This window comes from Cervus elaphus, chromosome 27, assembly GCF_910594005.1.
Source record: "Cervus elaphus chromosome 27, mCerEla1.1, whole genome shotgun sequence".
In the NCBI taxonomy this organism is placed as follows: domain Eukaryota; kingdom Metazoa; phylum Chordata; class Mammalia; order Artiodactyla; family Cervidae; genus Cervus; species Cervus elaphus.
The window spans coordinates 31,507,921-31,529,720 of NC_057841.1; positions in this window are offsets into that span (position 1 = coordinate 31,507,921).

Below are 21,800 nucleotides of genomic sequence, written 5' to 3' on the forward strand. Positions count from 1 at the left end.
CAGCAACCCACTCCAGTATTCTGGCCTGGAGAATTCCATGGGCAGAGGAGCCTGGTGGGTTACAGTCCACACGGTTGCAAAAGTCAGACATGATTGAGCACTGACACTCATTCTATAACAATATTAAATTAATGAAAGTTAAATAAAAAATATCAAACAAGAAGCAGGGTTATCTAAAGTTGGGAGGTGGTGGGGATGGAAAGCACCAAACTACAAATTACAGCAGAAGGGAAAACTTTTATAATTAGTTTACTCCTAATTTTTAGAATTAGCTGATTCCCTGTTATAATAGCTGATATATAATAAAACAGAGTAGCATTAGTACTTAAAGAAAATGTTTTTTTCACTTTAATTATATGAAAATTATTAATATTTGACTACATCATAACCCTTCATAGAATAATAACTTTGGGATATAATTTTTCTCATTTTTTTCTTTTCTTAATAAATTGTGCTTTGTAAATTTGTTCATTTTAAATTAGCATTGTAAACAATTTTAGTTTTTTCTTTTAATCTAATAGTTTAGGTTGCTGACCTCTTGATACAAGAAAGTTTCATCAAATCCCCTTGGTTTCTAAAGGAAACAGTAACAGATTCTGCTTTTTAATTTGTATTAGTAAAATGTTCATGAAATATTTTGTATAATATAAACCAGGTTTTATACTTATTTTGTTTAATTAGAAAATCAACCCTTTGTGAATTTCTACTCTATAGGTAAGAAATCTGTTCTTCAAAGTGACTGACTGCAAATTCATAAAACTAGGTAGTAACAGTTTCAGAATTGAAACACAGTCTGACTCCAAAATTCACACTCTTTTGACTACTGTATTATGTACCGCATTTACAGAATAAAGTGTACTCCAAAGCAGCATGCCATCAGTGGTCCAGGACACCACGGTGGCATAACATTCTCTTTCCATTTGGGAAATTCCACTTTGAATTCCACAAAGACTAAAAGGAAATTGAAACAGTTTAGGCAGGACCCTTAAATGCACCAGAGAAGTTTCTTTACATTCATCTGACCAGCATCATTCTTTCTTTTCCCCTAATCTAGTGATAGGGGAGTTCCAGTTAGCTAGAAATACTATAATTCAAGATGTCAATTTATATTCCTAAAAGAATCGTATGGTATAAAAGCTGAAAATGGATAGACATACATGGCTGAATATAGGTTGTCTTACCAAGTGAGATCTTAAGTTGTAGCTTCTTGTTAAAGTATGTTGATTTTTCTGTTTTATTTTTTGTTTTATTTATAGTTCATTTGGCCTTTCTCTACCCTTAAAAACGAGAACACAGTCTTACTTTCCTCTCTATGTGGGCTGCAAAATATCTGGATATGACCTTTAATTACCCTGTCAGTGACATTAGTTTTCTAATCCCTAGTGTCCAGCTTTCTTCATCAGATGACTGGCTATTTAACTTGAAGTGCTTATCAGTGACCAGACTGTTTGAGAATGGAATGCATAAAACAAAATATGGAAACTAATAGAAGGACATTGATTCTCTGTCCCATCTGAAGATAGACCACAAATTAAGTAATAAAGTAACATTGCTGCTCATGACATTTCATTTCTATGGCACTGGAGTTAGCAATGCATAACCCATAGGCAGCAACATTAATCTCATGAACTATCTAGGTAGGAAACCATACACTGACATCTTGATCTTTATTGCTACTATTTCAGGCCCATTGTAAAAATTTGTATTTTCAATAAATTAAACCAAAAGTAACAAAGGGAATCAACTGGAACCTGCAATTTTACACAAAACAAGACTATTTTGTTCTTTTGGTTTATTGCATCTCAGTACCAGCTTTGTCTCTCCCAATTCAAAGTCTAATATTTTCATCTATGCATGTAACAGTGAAGACCAGCAGCTCTTAAAATTTGCCTCTGTGGAACCAACATTTCTACATATGCTTTGGCACTCAGGAATGAAAATCTCAGGGAGGAATTGTCTAGAAGGTCATCAAGGAAACGGTGATGGTTGAGCATTATCCCTAAGGTGGCAATGCTTTTTTCAGTCAGATGGATGCAGGAGTTGGGGTGGACAGCTTTCCTAGTAGAGAAAGATCATACACATCGTGGCTTGATGAAACAATGTGTGCTGACAGAATGACAAGTATTTCAACATGAAAGTGGCTTTGGGGATCTGAAAGATAAACATCTGAAAATCTACACAAGGACCATAAAAGAAAGTGGACTTTTTTGCTCTGCTAAGAGGAGTGGAATCCATCTTGTAGAACAGGGCTCTCCAACCCCCAAGCAGTGGACAGATCACTTCGTGGCCTGTTAGGAACTGGGCCACACAGAAGGAGGTGAGCAATGGGCCAGGAAGCTAAGCTCCATCTGTATTTACGGCTGCTCCCCATAGTTCACGTTACCACCTGAGTGCCACTATCTGTCACATCATCGGCAGTATTAGATTCTCATAGGAGTGTAAACCCTACTAAAAACTGCATACGTGACGGATCTAGATTGCATGCTCCTTATGAGAATCTAACGCATGATCATCTGATTCTGCATGATGGTGAGTTGTATAATTATTTCATTATCTGTACTAATAATAGGAATAAAACTGAAAAGAGAAACTGTTAGTTGCTCAGTCATGTCTGACTCTTTGTGACCTCACGGACTGTAACCCACCAGACTCTTCTATCCATTGGATTTCCCAGACAAGAATACTGGAGTAGGTAGCCATTCCCCTCTTCAGGAGATTTTCCCGACCCAGGGATTGAACCCAGGTCTCTCGCATTGCAGGCAGATTCTTTACCAACTGAGCCACCAGGGAAGCCCTCCTGGTATATCAGTTCAGTTCAGTAGCTCGGTTGTGTCTGATTCTTTACAACCCCATGGACTGCAGTACACCAGGCTTCCCTGTCAATCACGAACTCCTGGAGCTTACTCAAACTCATGTCCATTGAGTCAGTGACGCCATCCAACCATCTCATCCTCTGTCATCCCCTTCTCCTTCTGCCTTCAATAATTCCCAGAATCAGGGTCTTTTCAAATGAGTCAGTTCTTCACATCAGGTGGCCAAAGTATTGGAATTTCAACTTCAACATCAGTCCTTCCAATGAATATTCAGGACTGATTTCCTTTAGGATGGACTCGTTGGATCTCCTTGAAGTCCAAGGGACTCTCAAGAGTCTTCTCCAACACCACAGGTCAAAAGCATCCATTCTTCAGCGCTCAGTTTTCTTTATAGTCCAACTCTTACATCCATACATGACTACTGGAAAAACCAAAGCTTTGACTAGACAGACCTTTGTTGGCAAGATAATGTCTTTGCTTTTTAATATGCTTTTTAATAACCTGGTATATAGTGCTATATAGTTTTTGTTACTATAAAATGTATAGGAGAAGGGGACAGCAGAGGATGTGATGCTTGGATGACATCACCAACTTGATGGACATGAATTTCAGTAAGCTCCGGGATTTAGTGATGGACAGGGAAGCCTGGAGAGCTGCAGTCCATGGGATTGCAAAGAGTCAGACAGGACTGAGCGACTGAACCTAACTGAACTGACTATAAAATGTTATTATTTATTACTTGAGTTACTCCACATTCACTTTATTAACTCCTTTCCAAATGCGAGTCACCATAATATTCAAATCTTAAGAACAGGCAAGTGCATGCCCTCTGAGAGTTTTGTGTATATAAGCTGTGCAGTGAAAACTGCTAGAATATAGGCAAATGAAGTGAAGAAGTAAAGAGAAGTCGCTCAGTCATGTGCGACTCTTTGCGACTCCATGAACTGTAGCCCAGCAGGCTCCTCGGTCCATGGGATTTTCCAGGCAAGAGTGCTGGAATGGGTTGCCATTTCCTTCTCCAGGGGGTCTTCCTGACCCAGGGACTGAACCCGGTCTCCCGCATTGCAGGCAGACGCTTTACCATCTGAGCCACGAGGGAAGCCCACACCCCGAACATCTTCCAGGGCTCAGATAGAAGTTATTCTTTCTGGGTGGAAAAGGATGATTTTCCCTTTAACTGAGTCTTATGAATGAATAGAAATTTCCCAGGCAGAAAAGTGGGTAGGAGAAAATATCAATGTCAAAAGTGGAATGGTATCCTGAAAGAACCTGATTTGACGTTCTGGAAAATGAGTGGCGTGGTTCCAGACCCGAGTACATAGGAGAGCCATTGCAATGATTAAATATAGTACTGAATAGAACGGCTTCCCTGCTGGCTCAGAGAGTTCAAGCTACTGCAAAATTGCACTCATTTCACATGCCAGCAAGGTCATGCTTCAAAATCCTCCGAGTTAGGCTTCAACAGTATGTGAACCAAGAACTTCCATATGTACAAGCTGGATCTAGAAAAGGCAGAGGAATCAGAGATCAAATTGCCAACATCCATTGGATCACGGAAAAAGCAAGAGAATTCCAGAAAAACACCCACTTCTGTTTCATTGAGTACACTAAATCCTTTGACTGTGTAGATCACAATAAACTGTGGAAAATCTGAAAGAGATGGGAATACCAGACCACCTTACCTGCCTGTCGAGAAACCTGTATGAAAGTCAAGAAGCAACAGTTAGAACTGGGCATGGAACAACAGACTGGTTCTAAATTGGGAAAGGAGTACATCAAGACTGTATATTGTTACCTGGCTTATTTCATTTATATTCAGAGTACATCAAGGGAAATGCTGTATTGGATGAAGCACAAGCTGGAATCAAGATTGCCGGGAGAAATATCAATAACCTCAGATATGCATATGGCACCACCCTTACAGCTGAGAGCAAAGAGGAACTAAAGAGCCTCTTGATGGAGGTGAAAGAGCAGTGAAAAAGCTGGCTTAAAACTCAACATTCATAAAACGAATATCATGGCATCTGGTCCCATCACTTCATGGCAAATAAATGGGGAAACAATGAGAGACTTTATTTTCTTGGACTCCCAAATAACTGCAGATGGTGACTGCAGCCATGAAATTAAAAGATGCTTGCTCCTTGGAAGAAAAGCTCTAACAAACCTAGACAGTGTATGAAAAAGATATTACTTTGCTGAGAAAGGTCCCTATACTCAAAGCTATAGTTTTTCCAGTAGTCATGTGTAGATGTGAGAGTTGAACTATAAAAAAGGCTGAATACCAAAGAATTGATGCTTTTGAACTGTGGTGCTGGACAAGACTCTTGAGAGTCCTTTGGACTGCAAGGAGAGCAAACCAGTTTATCTTAAAGGAAATTAACTCTGAATATTAATTGGAAGGACTGATGCTGAAGCTGAAGCTCCAATACTTTGGCTACCTGATGCAAAGAGCCAACTCATTGGAATTAACCCTGATGCTGGGAAAGATAGAAGGCAGGAGAAGGGGGTGACAGAGGATGAGATGGTTTCATGGCGTCTCCCGCTCAATGGACTTGAGTTTGAGCATGATCTGAGAGATGGTGAAGGACAGGGAATCCTGACAAGTTGTGTAGTCCATGGGGTTGCAAAGGGTTGGACACAAGTGAACGACTGAACAACAACAATGTAGCTACATTGCAAATGAAAGCATATTATCTTGTTTGCAGTTGGAAATATCTATGGAGAAGTATTCAAATAAAAAATTACAGTCAGGAGAACCATGCTAAGTACCTAAAAGTAGTCATCTTCTTTATATAATCAATTTTATACAAATTTTATACAAAATAAGAAAGAAAAAGAAAAGAGAATATGAAAAGTAAAGAGAGTGGAATGACATGAAAAGGAATATAGGCAGAGGGTAAGAAGTAAGGGAGAAAGGATATAACAGAAGAAAATAAAAATAGGTTTTATAATTAAAGATGAAGAAAATGGTGATGTTATCCCTCAACATAAAAAAAGGATGGAGAAAATTAGAAATTGTAGAATAAAAGCTTCTTGGACACAGCTGAGGTAAGAATGAATATTCATTTGGAAAATGGAAACTGCAGTCTTTTGGTGCAATGAGTAGGATATCAAAAGAGTCTTCCCAAACAGTTGTTCTTTAGTATGATTAATCCTTGATTTAATTTTCCTATGTATTTACAAAGCCCTTGATGTACATATGTAATAGACTAATATATATTTCACCTGTAATTCGCTGTAGGAAATGTATAAGCAGAGTCTCTTATCCAACCACTAAATTCGCTACAATTGATATTTAGTACATTAAAAATAACAACCAAATTTATGTAATTTCTGTCCAATGTCATCGCCATCATCCCCAGTTGAATAATCAGACCCACCACATTAAGCTACCATTTCTTTGTTACATTTTTTGACTTCTTGCAAAGCCTTTTTCCTCTCCTCCTCATTAACTGTGAGCCTCGTCAGATGATTTTGGGTAACTCTTAACAAGATACATCGAAATGGAAGCACTGAAGTACAACTGTACAGTGTTTTTAAGAGGACTAGTCCAACACAGCTAGTTAATCAAGAGTCTTTGGTCCACAGGCTGAGCAACACTTTAAACACCAGCCATTGGGCAGAAAAAGAAATACTCTGCTGAAAAGCTGTTTAAAATTATAGTGCATGGTTGGCGGTTGATAAGAGAGAGTTGATTCTTTCATTTTTCCTAAATAAAAGCTTATTTTTTTTAGGTTACAGGCTCTTTATTTTTTCTTTTTTTTGTAACTATTCTTGAAGCATATTAAAGTGCTTTTTTAACTTGTAAAACTTTGTATAGTAACTAAATCAATGGAGCTATCAAAGTTATATTAGTCCAGCTATAGGGTGAGGTGATCTGTAAAACTTAACCATAAACAAGACTATAGCAACCCAATAGAGTTCACCAAAACAATTTATCTGAGAACACACACATACATATCTGGGATTAATTTTCTCATATGTATACCAAGAGGCATGGAGTATCAACATAGAATTAAAATGACAAGAGAAAATAGAAGATCTAATCTTTTTACAACTCCCGTGTGTTCTCTCGATGCTAGGCTTTGTTAGACATGCCCTGGGACCCAATTACATTGAATCATTTACAGATATGATTGAAAACCATGCTGATAATGCTCTTATCTACCACTGATAAGCATTTGTTCTGCTATTAAGAGTCATTATCACATTTTTGTACAAAAATAAATAAATAATAATAATTGTCACATTTTCAGTGACAGGTTAAATTATAAATAGGAAAACAAAATATTCAGGGGATTTTATTTGTTGAGTGCTTGTGACATCTGCTTGTTATTTGGGCTCTCAAATTATAACGACAGTTTTCCATGGGAAACTTTCTAATTCCTTCTGGGAAGAACACTTGCAATTTTTATATCTTCCACTACAAAGGAAAAGTGAGAGATGATGTTGTCATCCCAGATTATCCTGCTAGGTTTTTTTCAAGTGAGATAATTAAAACAGAGAAGTAATATTCATTTTTCTACCCATACTTTTGAATACTAAATTACAATCTATTTTTTAAATTAGCATCCATCCAAAAAAAGGCTCAAAATGAGGTCATTATAAATACATTACTCAATCTAAACAATGTGGTCTTTTATACAAATAGTTTTACTGTCAAAAAAGCAGAGATTAGGGCCATTATTTAATAGTTTTAAGAATCTTTGCAATTAAGACCAATATTTTAGCCCTCTTCCTCTGTGAGGACACAGCAAGATTTCCTCTGTGAACTCTCATCAGGGCCCAAAGGACCCCCACTGGGAGTCAACCTGAGTGGCACCTGAATCTTGGACTTTCAGCCTCCACAGCTAATAGGATCGATACAAACCTTCCAAATTCCAGTTCTTGAACTGACATCATCAAAACGGCAACACAGGTCATTTCTGACTTCCTTGTCCCTCACAAGAAGACCAACTAGCAACTATCCACAGACAAGACATTATAGTGAGACTCCCAGAACCCCAGGAAGGAGGCTGAAACACCTCCATGGACTCCAAAGATCAAGAAGGAGTTATTAAAATGTTAAGAGGTACAGGTTCTGAATGAATTTCTTCTCCGCTAGACCAGCGCGGCCTGTGCTTAGAGGGGTTTCCTGGGCCTATGGTTTCTCCACCGGGAAAAAGAGACCCCAAGGTAAACATCCAGCTTTCCAGAATTGCCCGACATCACTTGGGTCTCTCCTCACTGGGGTCAGTGGGGGAATCTGTGGGACTTAATAACCAAGGATCAGGTAGAAACAGAGGTGAGGGTAGGGCTTACAGCAACTAGGGCTCCGATCTGGGCAGACGCAGTTCTTTTTGTCAGCCTCAGCAGAGATACCAGTCAGTGTCTCTGTCCTTATGCAGAACAAAGCTCATGGCCTTGTCTGGCCAGGGAGTTGTGATGGCAGTTTGGGTCCCCAGTAAATGGACCAGACTGGCCATGGGGCCTGTTCTGTTAGTGGGAGGGGAGTCTGGAGACCCTTCCTCCTGTGGGTCCCGGTTCTCGGTTAGGATGCAAGGAAAAATCTAGGTCTTACCCACTACAAGAAAGTTTATTAACAATAGAAACAATAAGGAAAGAAAGAATAGGTCACACGGAGTCAGACAATACTGAGCAACGGACACACAAAGAAAGAGCAAAGAGAACATCTTAAGAGAGATGCAGGCCATGCCAAGGGAGGCAAGCGGCCATGGAGGGCTGGGCTACAGACCTTTGAAGGCAGAGTCATTTGCATAAGCCAGAGGGGTCCTTGATTGGCAGCTGCAGGTTATATAGCAAGATGCTCTACCCCAAAAGTCCTTCTCATAATTCAATCTGCTACAGTTAGATCTATGTATTCATGGAGCATTTATGAATAATTAATGAGTCCAGTGGCCGCCAATGGTTACTTCAGTACAGGACAGTGTGAGGTGTGCACATGTGCTAGAATAAGGAAAATCCCACTAGTCAGGGCAGTGGGGTCTTCATGGCCCCCTGACTATTTTTGGAGTGCTGATGGGGGTATAATAGGGGCTGGTAAAGTGCTTAGTGGGATTAGGCAGCTGTTGGTTGGTTAGCCGAAGGGGCTGCCTCTTGTTGCTCTCAGCTAACTTCTTGCCTATCAGTTCTATGTTCGTGGCTGGGAAGAGAAACCAAATTGGTAGTCCTGTGTAACTAGGGGGCATAGTCTCCAACCGCACCCTGAAACCATAAAACTCCTAGAAGAAAACATAGGGGAAAATCTCCTTCATATTGGTCTTGGCAATGATTTTTTGCACATGACACTAGAAGGGCAGACTTCAAAAACAAAAATAAAGAAATGAGACTACATAAAAGTTAGAAGCTTTTGCAAACCGAAAGAAACTATCAGCAAACTAAAGAGGTAGCCTATGGAGTGGGATAAAATATTTGCAAGCCATACATCCAATTAGAGATTAATATTCAAAATGTATACTATAAGAAACTCAAAGAACTCAATAGCAAAAAACAACCAAAAAAACAAATAATTTGATGTAACAGTGAGTAGAGGATCTGAATACACTTTTTTCCAGAGAAAATATACAAATGGTCGAAAAGTACCTGAAACAGTGCTTCATCATCGCTAATCATCTGGGAAATGTAAATCAAATCCACAGTGAAATATCAACTCATACCTGCTAAAATGGTTGTTATCAAAAAGACAAGAGGTAAATGCTAACTAGGATGTGGAGAAGAAGAAACCCTTTTACATTGTTGGTGAGAATGTAAACTGGTAGAGCAATTATGGAAAACAGAATAGAGATTCTGCAAAACATTAAAAATAAAGCAACCATATGATCCAGCAATGACATTTCTGAGCATATATCCAAGGGAAGAAAATCAGGATCTCAAAGAGATAGTTGATCCCCCATTTTCAGTGTCGTATTATTTAGAGCAGGCAGGACATGAAAACAACCTAAGTCATATACCAACAAGTAAGCAGAAAAAAATAAAATATTTTATGATAGGACTTCCTTGGCAGCTCAGTGGTAAAGAATCTGTTTGCCAAAGGAGGAAACACAGGTTCAATCTCTGATCTGGGAAGATCCCACATGTAGCAGAGCAATTAAGCCACAACCTTTGAGCCTGTGCTCCAGAGTCCAGGAGCCCAAGTTTACTGACTCCCATGCTGCAACCACTGAAGCCTGAGTGAAGAGAAGCCCCTGCCCTGAGAAGCCTGCTCACCAAAACTACAGAGGAGCCCCCACTGGCTGCAACTAGAGAAAAGCCTGTGCAGCAATGAAGACCCAGCGCAGCCAAAATTAAATTAATTAGTTAATTAATTATGTAAAAATATATTACACACAATAGAATTTTCTTCAGCCACAAAATTGAGACATTCACAACAACATGGTTAAATCTTGAGGGCTTTATGCTGACTGAAATAAGTCAGACATAGAAAGACAAACACCTTATCTTCCCCCTTATGTGTGGAATCTAACAAAACTGAACTTGTATTAACAGAGCAGATGGGTAACAGGGTGGGGACAGGGTGGGGTGAAATAGGAAAAATGGGTTTATGTGCTTAAAATATACACACTTCCAATTATAATTAACAATTCTGTGGATCTCATATACATCATGGTAACTATAGTTAAAAAACACCATATTGTACACTTGAAAGTTTCTAAAGAGTAAATATTAAAAGTTCTTTGCATAAAAATAAAACGTTAATTTTGTGAGGTGAAAGCTATGTTAACTAACCTATCATATTAAACATTTGACAAAGCATATTAAATCATCACATTCCAAATCTTTAAAACCTACACAATGTTATTTGTCAATTGAATCCCAAGCTAGGAAAAAAATTGTTTTTAAAAGAGCATGGCTTTAAAAATATAAGCAATAGATACCTAAAAGCAAATACATACAATTCTGACTACATTTCAATGAGTTTTAAAGACTTTTCTAATCATTATATTCTCTATGATCTAAGTAGAAAACTTTTCATGAAATTGAGAGGAAAACGTAAGCTTCTAGGTAAACTTTGGCACTTCTGTGATTTACAATAGCTTTGGGCCAAAAGTTGGAAAGCAGTAGCTTCAATGTATCTTTAAACTCAAATAGTTTCATCTAGCCATTGAATCCTGATAGCTTATCAGATATAAGGTCCTGGTTAGTTTTCTGAACATATCAACTTCTTTTGTTTATCTGGCACATCCTTTATAGTAGGAGAAATTGCTTAGTGTCCTGTATAGTATTCTGCTTCAAAGGAGGGGACCTCATTTAGAAAAAGGAAATGAGAACCACCTCCGGATAAATACCTGCAGACTTCATGGTTATCTTTTGTATCCAATTAGTTTGTGAAAATGTATATTTTAATTAATTCCCTCAAATAGGCTTGAAATATTTTATTTGGCTTCCAAAGGTTTTGAAACTTTTGATTAAAATGCATTTAAACAGCAAATTTTAGAACATTTCAGGAAAAACAGGAATTCTCTTACCTATCTGAGGTGTTGCCTATGAATATTAAAAAAGCAAAACTATATTTCAATACAAAAAGAGTAGGCTAATGTATGCATGCATTTCTATATCCTTAATGTTATTTTTAATTGTTTTAGATATTTGATTTAGAAAAATTTCTATTATTTTGTTTTCCCGTCACTCTGTAAGGAAAGTAGAGCAAAATTGTTAGATTTCTTGTTTCACTACAGATAGTTCATCAGTTTTTAGTGAACAAAGGTTCATATTAACATTCAATTATTATAGAAAGGGAAGGGTCCCAAGTGTTACATATGCATGCAAGAGGGAAAGGAATATATTCCCCTCAGTGGTAGGAGAACGTAGGACTCTGTCTTAGTTCAGGCCGCTCTAGCAGAATACCACAGACTGGATGTTTTATAAACAGAAGTTTGTTGTTGTTTAGTCACTAAATCACGACTCTTGTGACCCCATGAACTGTAGTCACCAGGCTCCTCTGTTGAAGGGATTTCCCAAGCAATAATACTGGAGTGGGTTGCCATTTCCTTTTCCAGGGAATCTTTCTGACCCAGGGATTGAACTTGAGTCTCCTGAATTGGCAGGCGGATTCTTTACCGCTGAGCCAGGAGGGGCGCCTACAGCAGAAGTTTACCTCTCACAATTCTGGAGATGGGCAAATCCAAAAGAAAGCCACCAGCAGATGTAGCATTAGGTTAGGGCTTGCTTCCTGGTTCATGGATAATAGCCTTCTTACTGTAACCTTATGTGGAAGAAGGGGTGAAGATGCTCTCTGGGGTCTATAATCTAATAGCTAGTGTAAGGACACTAATCCCATACACGAGGGCTCTACCCTCATGATCTAATCACCTCCCAGTAGCCCCCTCCAAATACCATCATTCTGAGGGTTAGGTTTAAACATATGGATTGATGCAGGGACAGACATTTAATCTATAGCAGTCTCTGACTCTGGAACATAGCAAACAGTCATAGCATAGTTAAGACTGCTTTTTCAGAAACATAGCAGCAGGCTCTCCATCTAAAAATTCCTAAAAAGCTGTAGGGTGAGAAAAAGAAGGGAGGGTGCTCTACATACACAGTCTGTTTTTGAAGCAGCACCTAATAACCCAAGGCAAGAGTATTTTAATGAGGTATCACTCTCTTATCCATTCATTCATTTACTCAGTCTTCCATTTATAGGCACTATGCAAATGATGGGATGCAGAAAAGAATAAAATACTGCTTCATACTCAAAACCATTATCTAGTAATCTAAGAAGCAAATTATCCTGAGTTAAATGAACTATTAAAATTCAATATAATCACAATAAATTTTAAAACAGAATTCCTTTTATCCTCTGCCCTATAGCTTGAAACTGAACTCCATATGCTTCAGACAGAATATTTACTTCAAGAATCTTTGAGTCATGGAGTGATTTATCCACATGTCAAGATAAAATAACAAAATCAAAATTAAAAGCAAAAACAAAAAAACTACTGATGATGGAACTCATTGATCTAATTCATCCAGACTATTTGCCTCAATTAGTTGCCTATGAGACAGTAACACTAAAATCATATTTTTAAATAAAAGTTAAATCCCTTCTGAAAAACACTATAAAGTGTCCACAGGGTAAAATAATTCAATGTACTAATTGTCATAGTTTTTAAAGGTGATGTATTTAATACAATATATAATTAAAAGCGTTCATTTAACTATATGCATGCCATAACAAAAGGCAAAAGGAGAAGTGGACGACAGAGGATGAGATGATTGGATGGCATCATCGACTCAATGGACTTGAGTTTGAGCAAACTCTGGGAGATGGTGAAGGACAGGGAAGCCTGGCATGCTGCAGTCCACAGGGTCACAAAGAGTCGGAGGAGACTTAACGACCGAACAACAACAAAATACTATAACATTAGATACAGTGATAAATGTGATGATAAAACATAATCTCTTAACTGGTAAATTTATTTAATAAGCTGTCTTTTCACTTTTGAGTAATAATTAAATCTCTTTAAAAATCACATGTTTCTGAAAATATGTCCATGGATCCCCAGGTTGCCAGATACACTAGACTGAGAGAAACTCAGACCCTCTACCATATACAGGCAATGCAGTACATTAGAAAAGACTAGAGTTCTAGCCTAGCAATGGTAATTATTAGTGAAGTATCCCAGAATAGCTCTGAACCTCAACTTTCTTCTACATAAAATGGGACTATTAATGTCTAACTAATGCAACCTATCAGATATTTATTAATTCCTCAAAGTAACATTTCGTGGAAGTTGTACTCATTTAAGAAATTATAGAAATTTAGGCACAGAATATTTAAATGGCATGCACAGTCACACAGATAGGAAGTGCTTCTTGACAGTAAATATTAAAGTACTTATACTCTTCTTAAACCACAAAATGATAGGATAGTTGGAAGTCTTGCTTTATTAGTAATAATTCATTGTTCCTCCTGCTATCACTGATACTGCACTTGGAGCAATGACCCGTGTTTATCCTCTTCTCTGAATATATTTCCATGCAACTCACGATATGTCAGGCTGTGAACGTGTGTTAGTCACTGTCATGTCCAACTTTTTGTGACCTTATGGACAGTAGCCCACCAGACTCCTCAGTCCATGGGACTTGCCAGGTAAGAATACTGGAGTGAGTAGCCATTCCCTTCTCCTTGAGATCTTCCAGCATTGTAGTCAGATTCTTTACTGTCTGAGTTACCTGGGAAGCCCCAAATCCCAAAATACAATGACTTAAGGTAGTTTATTTCTCTCTCATGTAACAGTTGCTATTGCTGCTGCTGCTAAGTCACTTCAGTCGTGTCCGACTCTGTGTGACGCCATAGACGGCAGACCACCAGGCTCCGCCGTCCCTGGGATTCTCCAGGCAAGAACACTGGAGTGGGTTGCCATTTCCTTCTACAATATGAGGCTTCCCTGGTAGCTCAGGCTGTAAAGGTTTCCACCTACAGTGTGGGAGGTCTGGGTTCCATCCTTCTGCAATATGTAACAGTTGAGAGGCACATAAACAGGAAGGCTCAGTCTGGGCTCAGGTTTCTTCTATCTCAGCCATAGAAATGGAAAGAGAGACCAGGGCAGTATGTGGCCAGTTTTTTTGTTTGTTTGTTTTTGTTTGTTTTACAGGATTAAACTTGAGTGTCATACATAACTTCTCATATACTATTAATAAAATTGGTCAAACTTGTACTGTATACACCAAGTTACAAAAGACACTGAAATACATAGTTTTTTTTTTTCTCCCAAAGTTGCCTTCGCTAACATAGTTTAGTCATTACAATGAAAGAGAGGAACCATGAACATTAGACAGCCTCTGGCATTCTGCCACATTCACCATTCAATGCAAATGCAAATATTAAATGCCTGTTAGATGTATATATTATGCTAGATTCTTTGAACTTTATAGAAATGGTCTTGTAATAAACTGATGTAGATGCCGCTTTGCTTGGCAAGAGTTCTAGATTTAAATTTAAGAAATCAGTGCTATTTTGCTCCATTTTAATGTAATGTTCAAGGGTCATGAAGTGAAAAAATTAAGACATAGGGCATGAATAATATTAGACTAATGTTGGTTCTTCTCCACAATAAAGTGAAGATCTGTTAATGGATGGTGAAAGTTTAGTGGAATATTGAGGCCTTTGGGGATGTAATAATGAAGGTAAAGACAGATTTGAATTGTGTTTAACAGGTCTACAATGATCAAAGATTCCTAAAGAAGCGGACAAGCCACATGCTTTTCAGCAGGATACACCGTGTTTCCTTGGCCCTCCTTCCTTCAGCGCTGACATGTAGCCCTGAATGTCTAAGCAGATTGTTCCCACTCCTTTTTACTACCTATGTGCTAAGCTTATGAGCTAGAGCTCATTTCTAGAGAGTGTGGTCACTGCAGGATGTAGATATCTGAAAGACTGTAGACATTTATAGAATTTATGTCAATTTATAGGTCATTTTATGCTGCTGGGAATTTTAGAATATATTGTAATATTTATTCACACTTAAAAAAATTGAGTGCCATTTTTATTGCTCAGTGCAAGAGAGTATAGTCCGGCTTCATTATGTCTTACACCAAAATGAATGCCGTGAATATAGCATTTGGCTACTTTAAAAAATCTAACAGTGCTTAAAACTTAATTTGCCTTTTCTTTAATTTAGAATGTTAACTTCATCTTAACTCTTAGATTCTTTCTGATACCTGGGCTATCCACTAGAAGCCTGAACAAAATTCTGATCATTATTCTATTTGATCAATATACATTGTTACAGCATAGTATCTGGTTTTTGAAAATTATTTTGGGGGTGTTTTATACAATGTGGTACATGTATGTGCTAGGTCACTTCAGTTGCGACTGAGTCTTTGTGACCCTATATACTGTAGCCTGCCAGGCATTTCTGTCTATGGGTTTCTCCAGGCAAGAATATTGGAGTGGGTTGCCATGCCCTTCCAAGGGATCTTTCCAACCCAGGGATCCATCCCATGTCTCTTAGTCTCCTGCTTTAGCAGGTGGGTTCTTTACTCCTAGTGCCACCTGGAAAGCCAATACAATGTGGTAATCTATTAAATAAACTGAATGTTTGCCTTATACATTGGCACTAGCACTAGAAATCACCGACTGAAAAAAAAATCTCTCTTAATTCCTGACTTTCTCAACCAACTAAATGCATGACATTTGGGATTTTACTTATGCTGCTAATCTTCAATTCCTCTTCTGTTAACAGGGATTATAATACCTCCTCTAATTATCTTAAGCTGTTGTTTAGATCAGTTCAGTCACTCAGTTGTGTCCGACTCTTTGCGACTCCATAAACTGCAGCACACAAGGCCTCCCTGTCCATCACCAACCCCCGGAGTTTACCCAAACTCATGTCCATTGAGTCGGTAAGCTATCCAACCATCTCATCCTCTGTTGTCCACTTCTCCTGTCCTCAACCTTTCCCAGCATCAAAGTCATTTCAAATGAGTCAGCTCATCGCATCATGTGGCCAAACTACTGGAGTTTCAGCTTCAACATCAGTCCTTCCAATGAACACTCAGGACTGATCTCCTTTAGGATGGATTGATTGGATCTCCTTGCAGTCCAAGGAACTCTCAAGATTCTTCTCCAACACCACAGTTCAAAAGCATCAATTCTTTGGCACTCAGCTTTCTTTATAGTCCAACTCTCACATCCATACATGACCACTGGAAAAACCATAGCCTTTACTAGATGGATCTTTGTTGGCAAAGTAATGTCTCTGCTTTTTAATATGCTGTCTAGGTTGGTCATAGCTTTTCTACCAAGGAGCAAGCGTCTTTTTATTTCATGGCTGCAATCACCATCTGCAGTGATTTTGGAGCCCCAAAAAATAAAGTCAGCCACTGTTTCCACTGTTCCCCCATCTATTTGCCATGAAGTGATGGGACCGCATGCCGTGATCTTAGTTTTCTGAATGTTGAGCCTAAGCCAACATTTTCACTCTCCTCTTTCACTTTCATCAAGAGGCTCTTTAGTTCTTCTTCACTTTCTGCCATAAGGGTGGTGTCATCTGCATATCTGAGGTTATTGATTTAGATAGTCAACTGAAATAAGATAAATTCATTGGATTTAAATAATGAAAGTAGACTATTGTATTGGAATAGATTGAAGGATATAGGCATTTAATTTTTGATAAATTCATTGGCTTTAAATTTACAATAAATATTTACAGAATGAATATTATGTTAGGCACTGTACTCTCCAAGTTTAAAAAATTTAACATGCAAATAACTTTGCCATATTTACCAAAGAATGCTATTAAAAAGTCTTATTTCCAAGGTAATTAATAGCTATTATAGGAAAAAAAAACTTTATGGGATCAAATAAGACTGGAAAGATTATATTAAGTCAAGTTAAACAAGTTCCTTTAAATCAGTTAATCTCAGAGCTTCTATTAATAACATATTTGCATGCATTGGGAGTCTCCAAGATAATATAGTAGGCAGAGTTTTTCCTTCTTATTTCAAAGGTTACCTCTTAACACTATTGTTCTTTGCATCAAACTTTAGAAAAGTTTTATTTTATCCCGAACTCTAACTAATTTCTATAACACATAATGTAACTTGGGAGAAGTGGAAGTGAGCTGAGGTTAAGAATTAAAATGCTTATGTCCTTCAATCTATTCCAATACAATAGTCTACTTTCATTATTTAAAATTTTAATGATTTAAAATTTTCTCAATTCTAATTTAAAAAATAATCATCTCCTTTAATTTGTGTATTATTTTCTTATCTTCCTTTCTCTCATACATTTTTCCTATTGAGACTTGCAAAACCAAAAGTGTTTGAGAAATTAAGATTCTACTTCCTTAGCACAAGCTCCCCAGCACCTTCCCAATAAAATAAGCATGAGAAGGAGAGAAAAACACATGTCATATCCGAAAGTTCTAAGGTCATAAAAATTGTAGAATAATGTAGCCATTGAAAATTTGGATCATGGGCCCCTCAAGACAAACTGCAGAACAGCATTTTATTTTGCCACAAATTCAATTTTTAGGCAAATACAAAATCAGAAGGAGGGGAAAGTTTCCGACATCACTGTGCAGAAGTTCTGTCCTCCAAAATTCAGCCAAGGACACGGAGCACTCCTAGAGAATACAGTGCAACTGAAGCCAGCCCTTACCTGCTAGGTACACCTCATTGAGCTGGCAAAAGCTATTCCACTGGGCTCAGTAAATAAAAAAGCACAGCAAGGAAATACAAGCTTATTTAAAAATAACTTTTGCATGTTCTAGAGTAAGACAACCATCATCTTTCAAAGAGTAGACCGAAAGTGATCTGACAAATTCTGTTGAATGACAAAGGGATTTTCTACAATATCTTGTAAGTTGGCCAACACTTCTAAGGTGCTGTCACCACAAAGTCAGTGAAAAGAATTTTTTTCCAGCTTAGATACACAATTAAAGCTGTCAAATCCTCTCCTCTCTTGCAAAAGGTTAGGAGGGAGGGATAGATGCAATTACATGGTTCCCTGACAAACTGCTTCCAAATTTCACTTCTAAATCATCCCCATGCTTTCACAATACCCTCAATTATAGAAGCATAGGATTGCACTAGTGACTTTATAAGAGGCAAAACAAATAGTCACTTGTCAATTCCTTCCTACTTTGACCTTTCATGGCATTTGCTACTGTTAAATATCTGCCTACTTGGTGAAGTATTCTCCTCTACTAACTTCCCTAAAATTTGTTTTTTTCCCTTTCTTTAATATTTTTGTTTGTTCATTTTTTGATCCTCAGGAGCAAAGCTTGGAGTTAATTATACTTCTCTTATTATTATTCACATTTTCTACATTTCTCATCTTTTCAATGATTACATATTATATACATGAGCATGAGCACACATAACTTACTATTCATTTATTGTTTTATATCTTTTTATCCCTAGTCTCCATTCACACTCTCCTTAGCTCCCCCAGGAAAATGTAGCAATGTATTGGATACATTTTAATGAATTTGTATATATCCTTTTAAAATATGTAGTTTGATTCATTTGTTATGTTTTTAATTTACTTAATATTTTGTTAAAAACCATGTATTGTACTTAAAAGTCACCACTAAGTATTTCAGATCTAAACATGATCTCCAGCTATTACATGGCACTCCACGGAGTAACAGTCAGCTTTTATGAGGTTGTGCTAGAATAAAAAAAAAATCATCTGAATTCTAGTAACTCATAAAAATGAAAGCATAATTTTTGTTTGCATTGCATATGTCTGGTCTACACCCCTCTCACACTGGGGTCTTGGTGAAGGAAGAGCCCCTCAGAACAGAGCCATTCCTGTGACAGGAGAAAAAGAGGTACAAAAGACCCACACCATAGTTTCAAAGCTTCTGCTTAGAAAGAATACGTGTCATGTCCACTCATATTACAGTGGTCAAGATAAGTCATATTTCCAAGTGTGAGAAGGTTTGGGTGGGAAATATAGTCTCACAGGAGGGACCCGAGGAGGAGAATGTTGTAAGGATTAGAGTGATTTTTTTTTTAACAATAACATATCTGCCATACTTGTTGCTTTGATTCTTCCATTGTGGTTATCTACTACCCACCTTGCATGCAGGAGTTGAGCATGGCCCCTTGGCCTCCACTACTCAGGCATCCAGTTATCACTCCCTTGTTTCCCATTTCAGTGACCACAGCCCACTGTGAGATCTGGCCTACAGAGAAGAGTCATCCTAGAATTCTTCAAGAATATTAAACATATTTTTCTTACACTCATGGGGAAAATTATGTCTTCTGAATCTTCTGAAGGTGGGTGAGTAGGTCTCAAATGACAAATCTACTGCAATATTCCAAGCTCCTCATATCTTTGAATCCTTTCCTCTACAGTAACCCAAGGCAGGTCTGGCACTTCTAACTCATTTACTGTGGGCTAACTTTTGGTTCATGTGTCAGCCAACCAACCAATCAACTTACTAGACCACTTTCTAACTCCCTGAGTTGCATTCAATGTTAAAGGCAGCATCTCTGCATACTGGGCTCACAGAAATACATTTATTCTGATCTAACTTCATGGTTTTTTTTTTTTTTCATCATTATACCACTCCTTTAATATCCATTTCCATACATATTTGCTGAATTTCTGCAATATAGTCAAAGCTATGGTTTTTCCAGTAGTCAAGTTTGGTTGTGAGAGTTAGACCATAAAGAAGGCTGAGTGCTAAAGAATTGATGCTTTCAAACTGTGCTGCTGAAGAAGACTCTTGAGAGTCCCTTGGACAGCAAGGAGATCCAACCAGTCAAACCTAAGCAAATAGACCCTGAATATTCTTTGGAAGGACTGGTGCTGAAGCTCCAATACTTTGGCCACCTGGTGTGAAGAGCTGACTCACAGGAAAAGACCCTGATGCTGGGAAAGACTGAGGGCAGGGGAGAAGGGGTGACTGAGGCTGAGATGGCATCCTCAGCTCAGTGAACATGAGTCTGAGCAAACCCTGGGAGAAAATGAAGGACAGGGAAATCTGGCGTGCTGCAGTTCACGGGATCACAGAGTCAGACATGACTGAGCAACAGAACAACAACAATGAATTAAAAAATTCAAGTCATTATTTTTAGTACACATCTTCATGGTATCACTTTGTACCTGCTGGGCTCCCTGAATCTAGTTATAGGTCTAGTAGCAAAGAGGGGTCCTGGGGATGAGTCCCGAGGAGAATTAACATCGTTTTGCAAAGCAACTGCTTCAGGGGAGGCCATTATAGTTTCCTCAGGCAGTGCAGGGTTAATTCCCTCAGATTGGGTTGGGGGTAGGATGGGGGTGCTTCTATTTGTAAAGAACTCATGATTTTAGGGGCTCAGTGTCTCCAGCTTCATCAGGTTCTTCTCATACACCCAGATTCCCCGACTTTGAGGATACCATCCCTTCCCGATAGTGCCCTCGCTTGATTAAAGTGGATAACCTGTGAGGCTGGGAGTTCAATTCGGGTTGCAACTCAGCCACTCACAGGATGAGACTTTGGGTTTGGATTTAGCAGTCTCAATCCTGTGGCTACAGGTGGTAAAGGTTTCTTTCAGGGCACACAGGGAAGCTTTCACTTCATTTATGTGTTACTTGAGAATTCTAACCCCTGAGCACATCCTTTTTCCTCCTGGCTTTGTCCAGAAACTTTAGGAATTAGCAGTCAATTTCATTTTAATTGTTAGTTTGACAAAAATATTCAAACATATCATATACATCATCTAGATCCTTGCTTCTTATAAGTGTTTGATTAGGAGTATCCAGTGGTGATATTTTGCTTATCTCTACGGCTAGAACATGCCATGAACTATCAGTGCTCTATTTACTACTAGAAACAGAGACATTGTGCGTGTGTGTCTGTGTGTGTGTGTGTGTGTGTGTGTGTGTGTGTATGTGTGTATGCATACTCAGTCTTGTCCAACTCTTTGTAGTCTACCTGACTCCTCTGTCCATGGGATTTTCCAGGCAAGGATACTGGAGAGGGGTGCCATTTCCTCCTCCAGGGGATCTTCCCAATGCAGGGATGGAACCTGTGCCTCTGGTGTCCTCTGCATTGGCAGGTGGATTCTTTACCACTGGGAATCCCTAGAAACAGAGACATTAGTGTCCTTAAATATAAACAGATTAGATAGCCATTCTGGAAACCTCAGAATCAGGTCAGAAAACTAATTCCTAAAATTTTATTTCCCTAGAATAATTCTGTATTTTATCTATGTATATAATAAAATACAACTAAAATATACTTTTATTTTATGTACATAAAATTTTTAAAAATTAATATTTTCCTTGTGATTCCTCTTTAGTCTCTCTGTGGCTTATAAGAATTTTCAAAATCTATATGAGTCAAAAGTCTCTAGATAAGAACAAATAGAATATCTGTGTATTTATACAATGGATTTTATTGTAAGAAATTGACATATTCTAAGAAATTATTGAAAGAGTAAAGAGAAATCACAAGGAAAATATTACTTTTTTGAATTTATGTAAATGAAATACAAAGTATGTTTTGGTTGTATTCTGTATAATGTTTGTATGGTATACATACATAC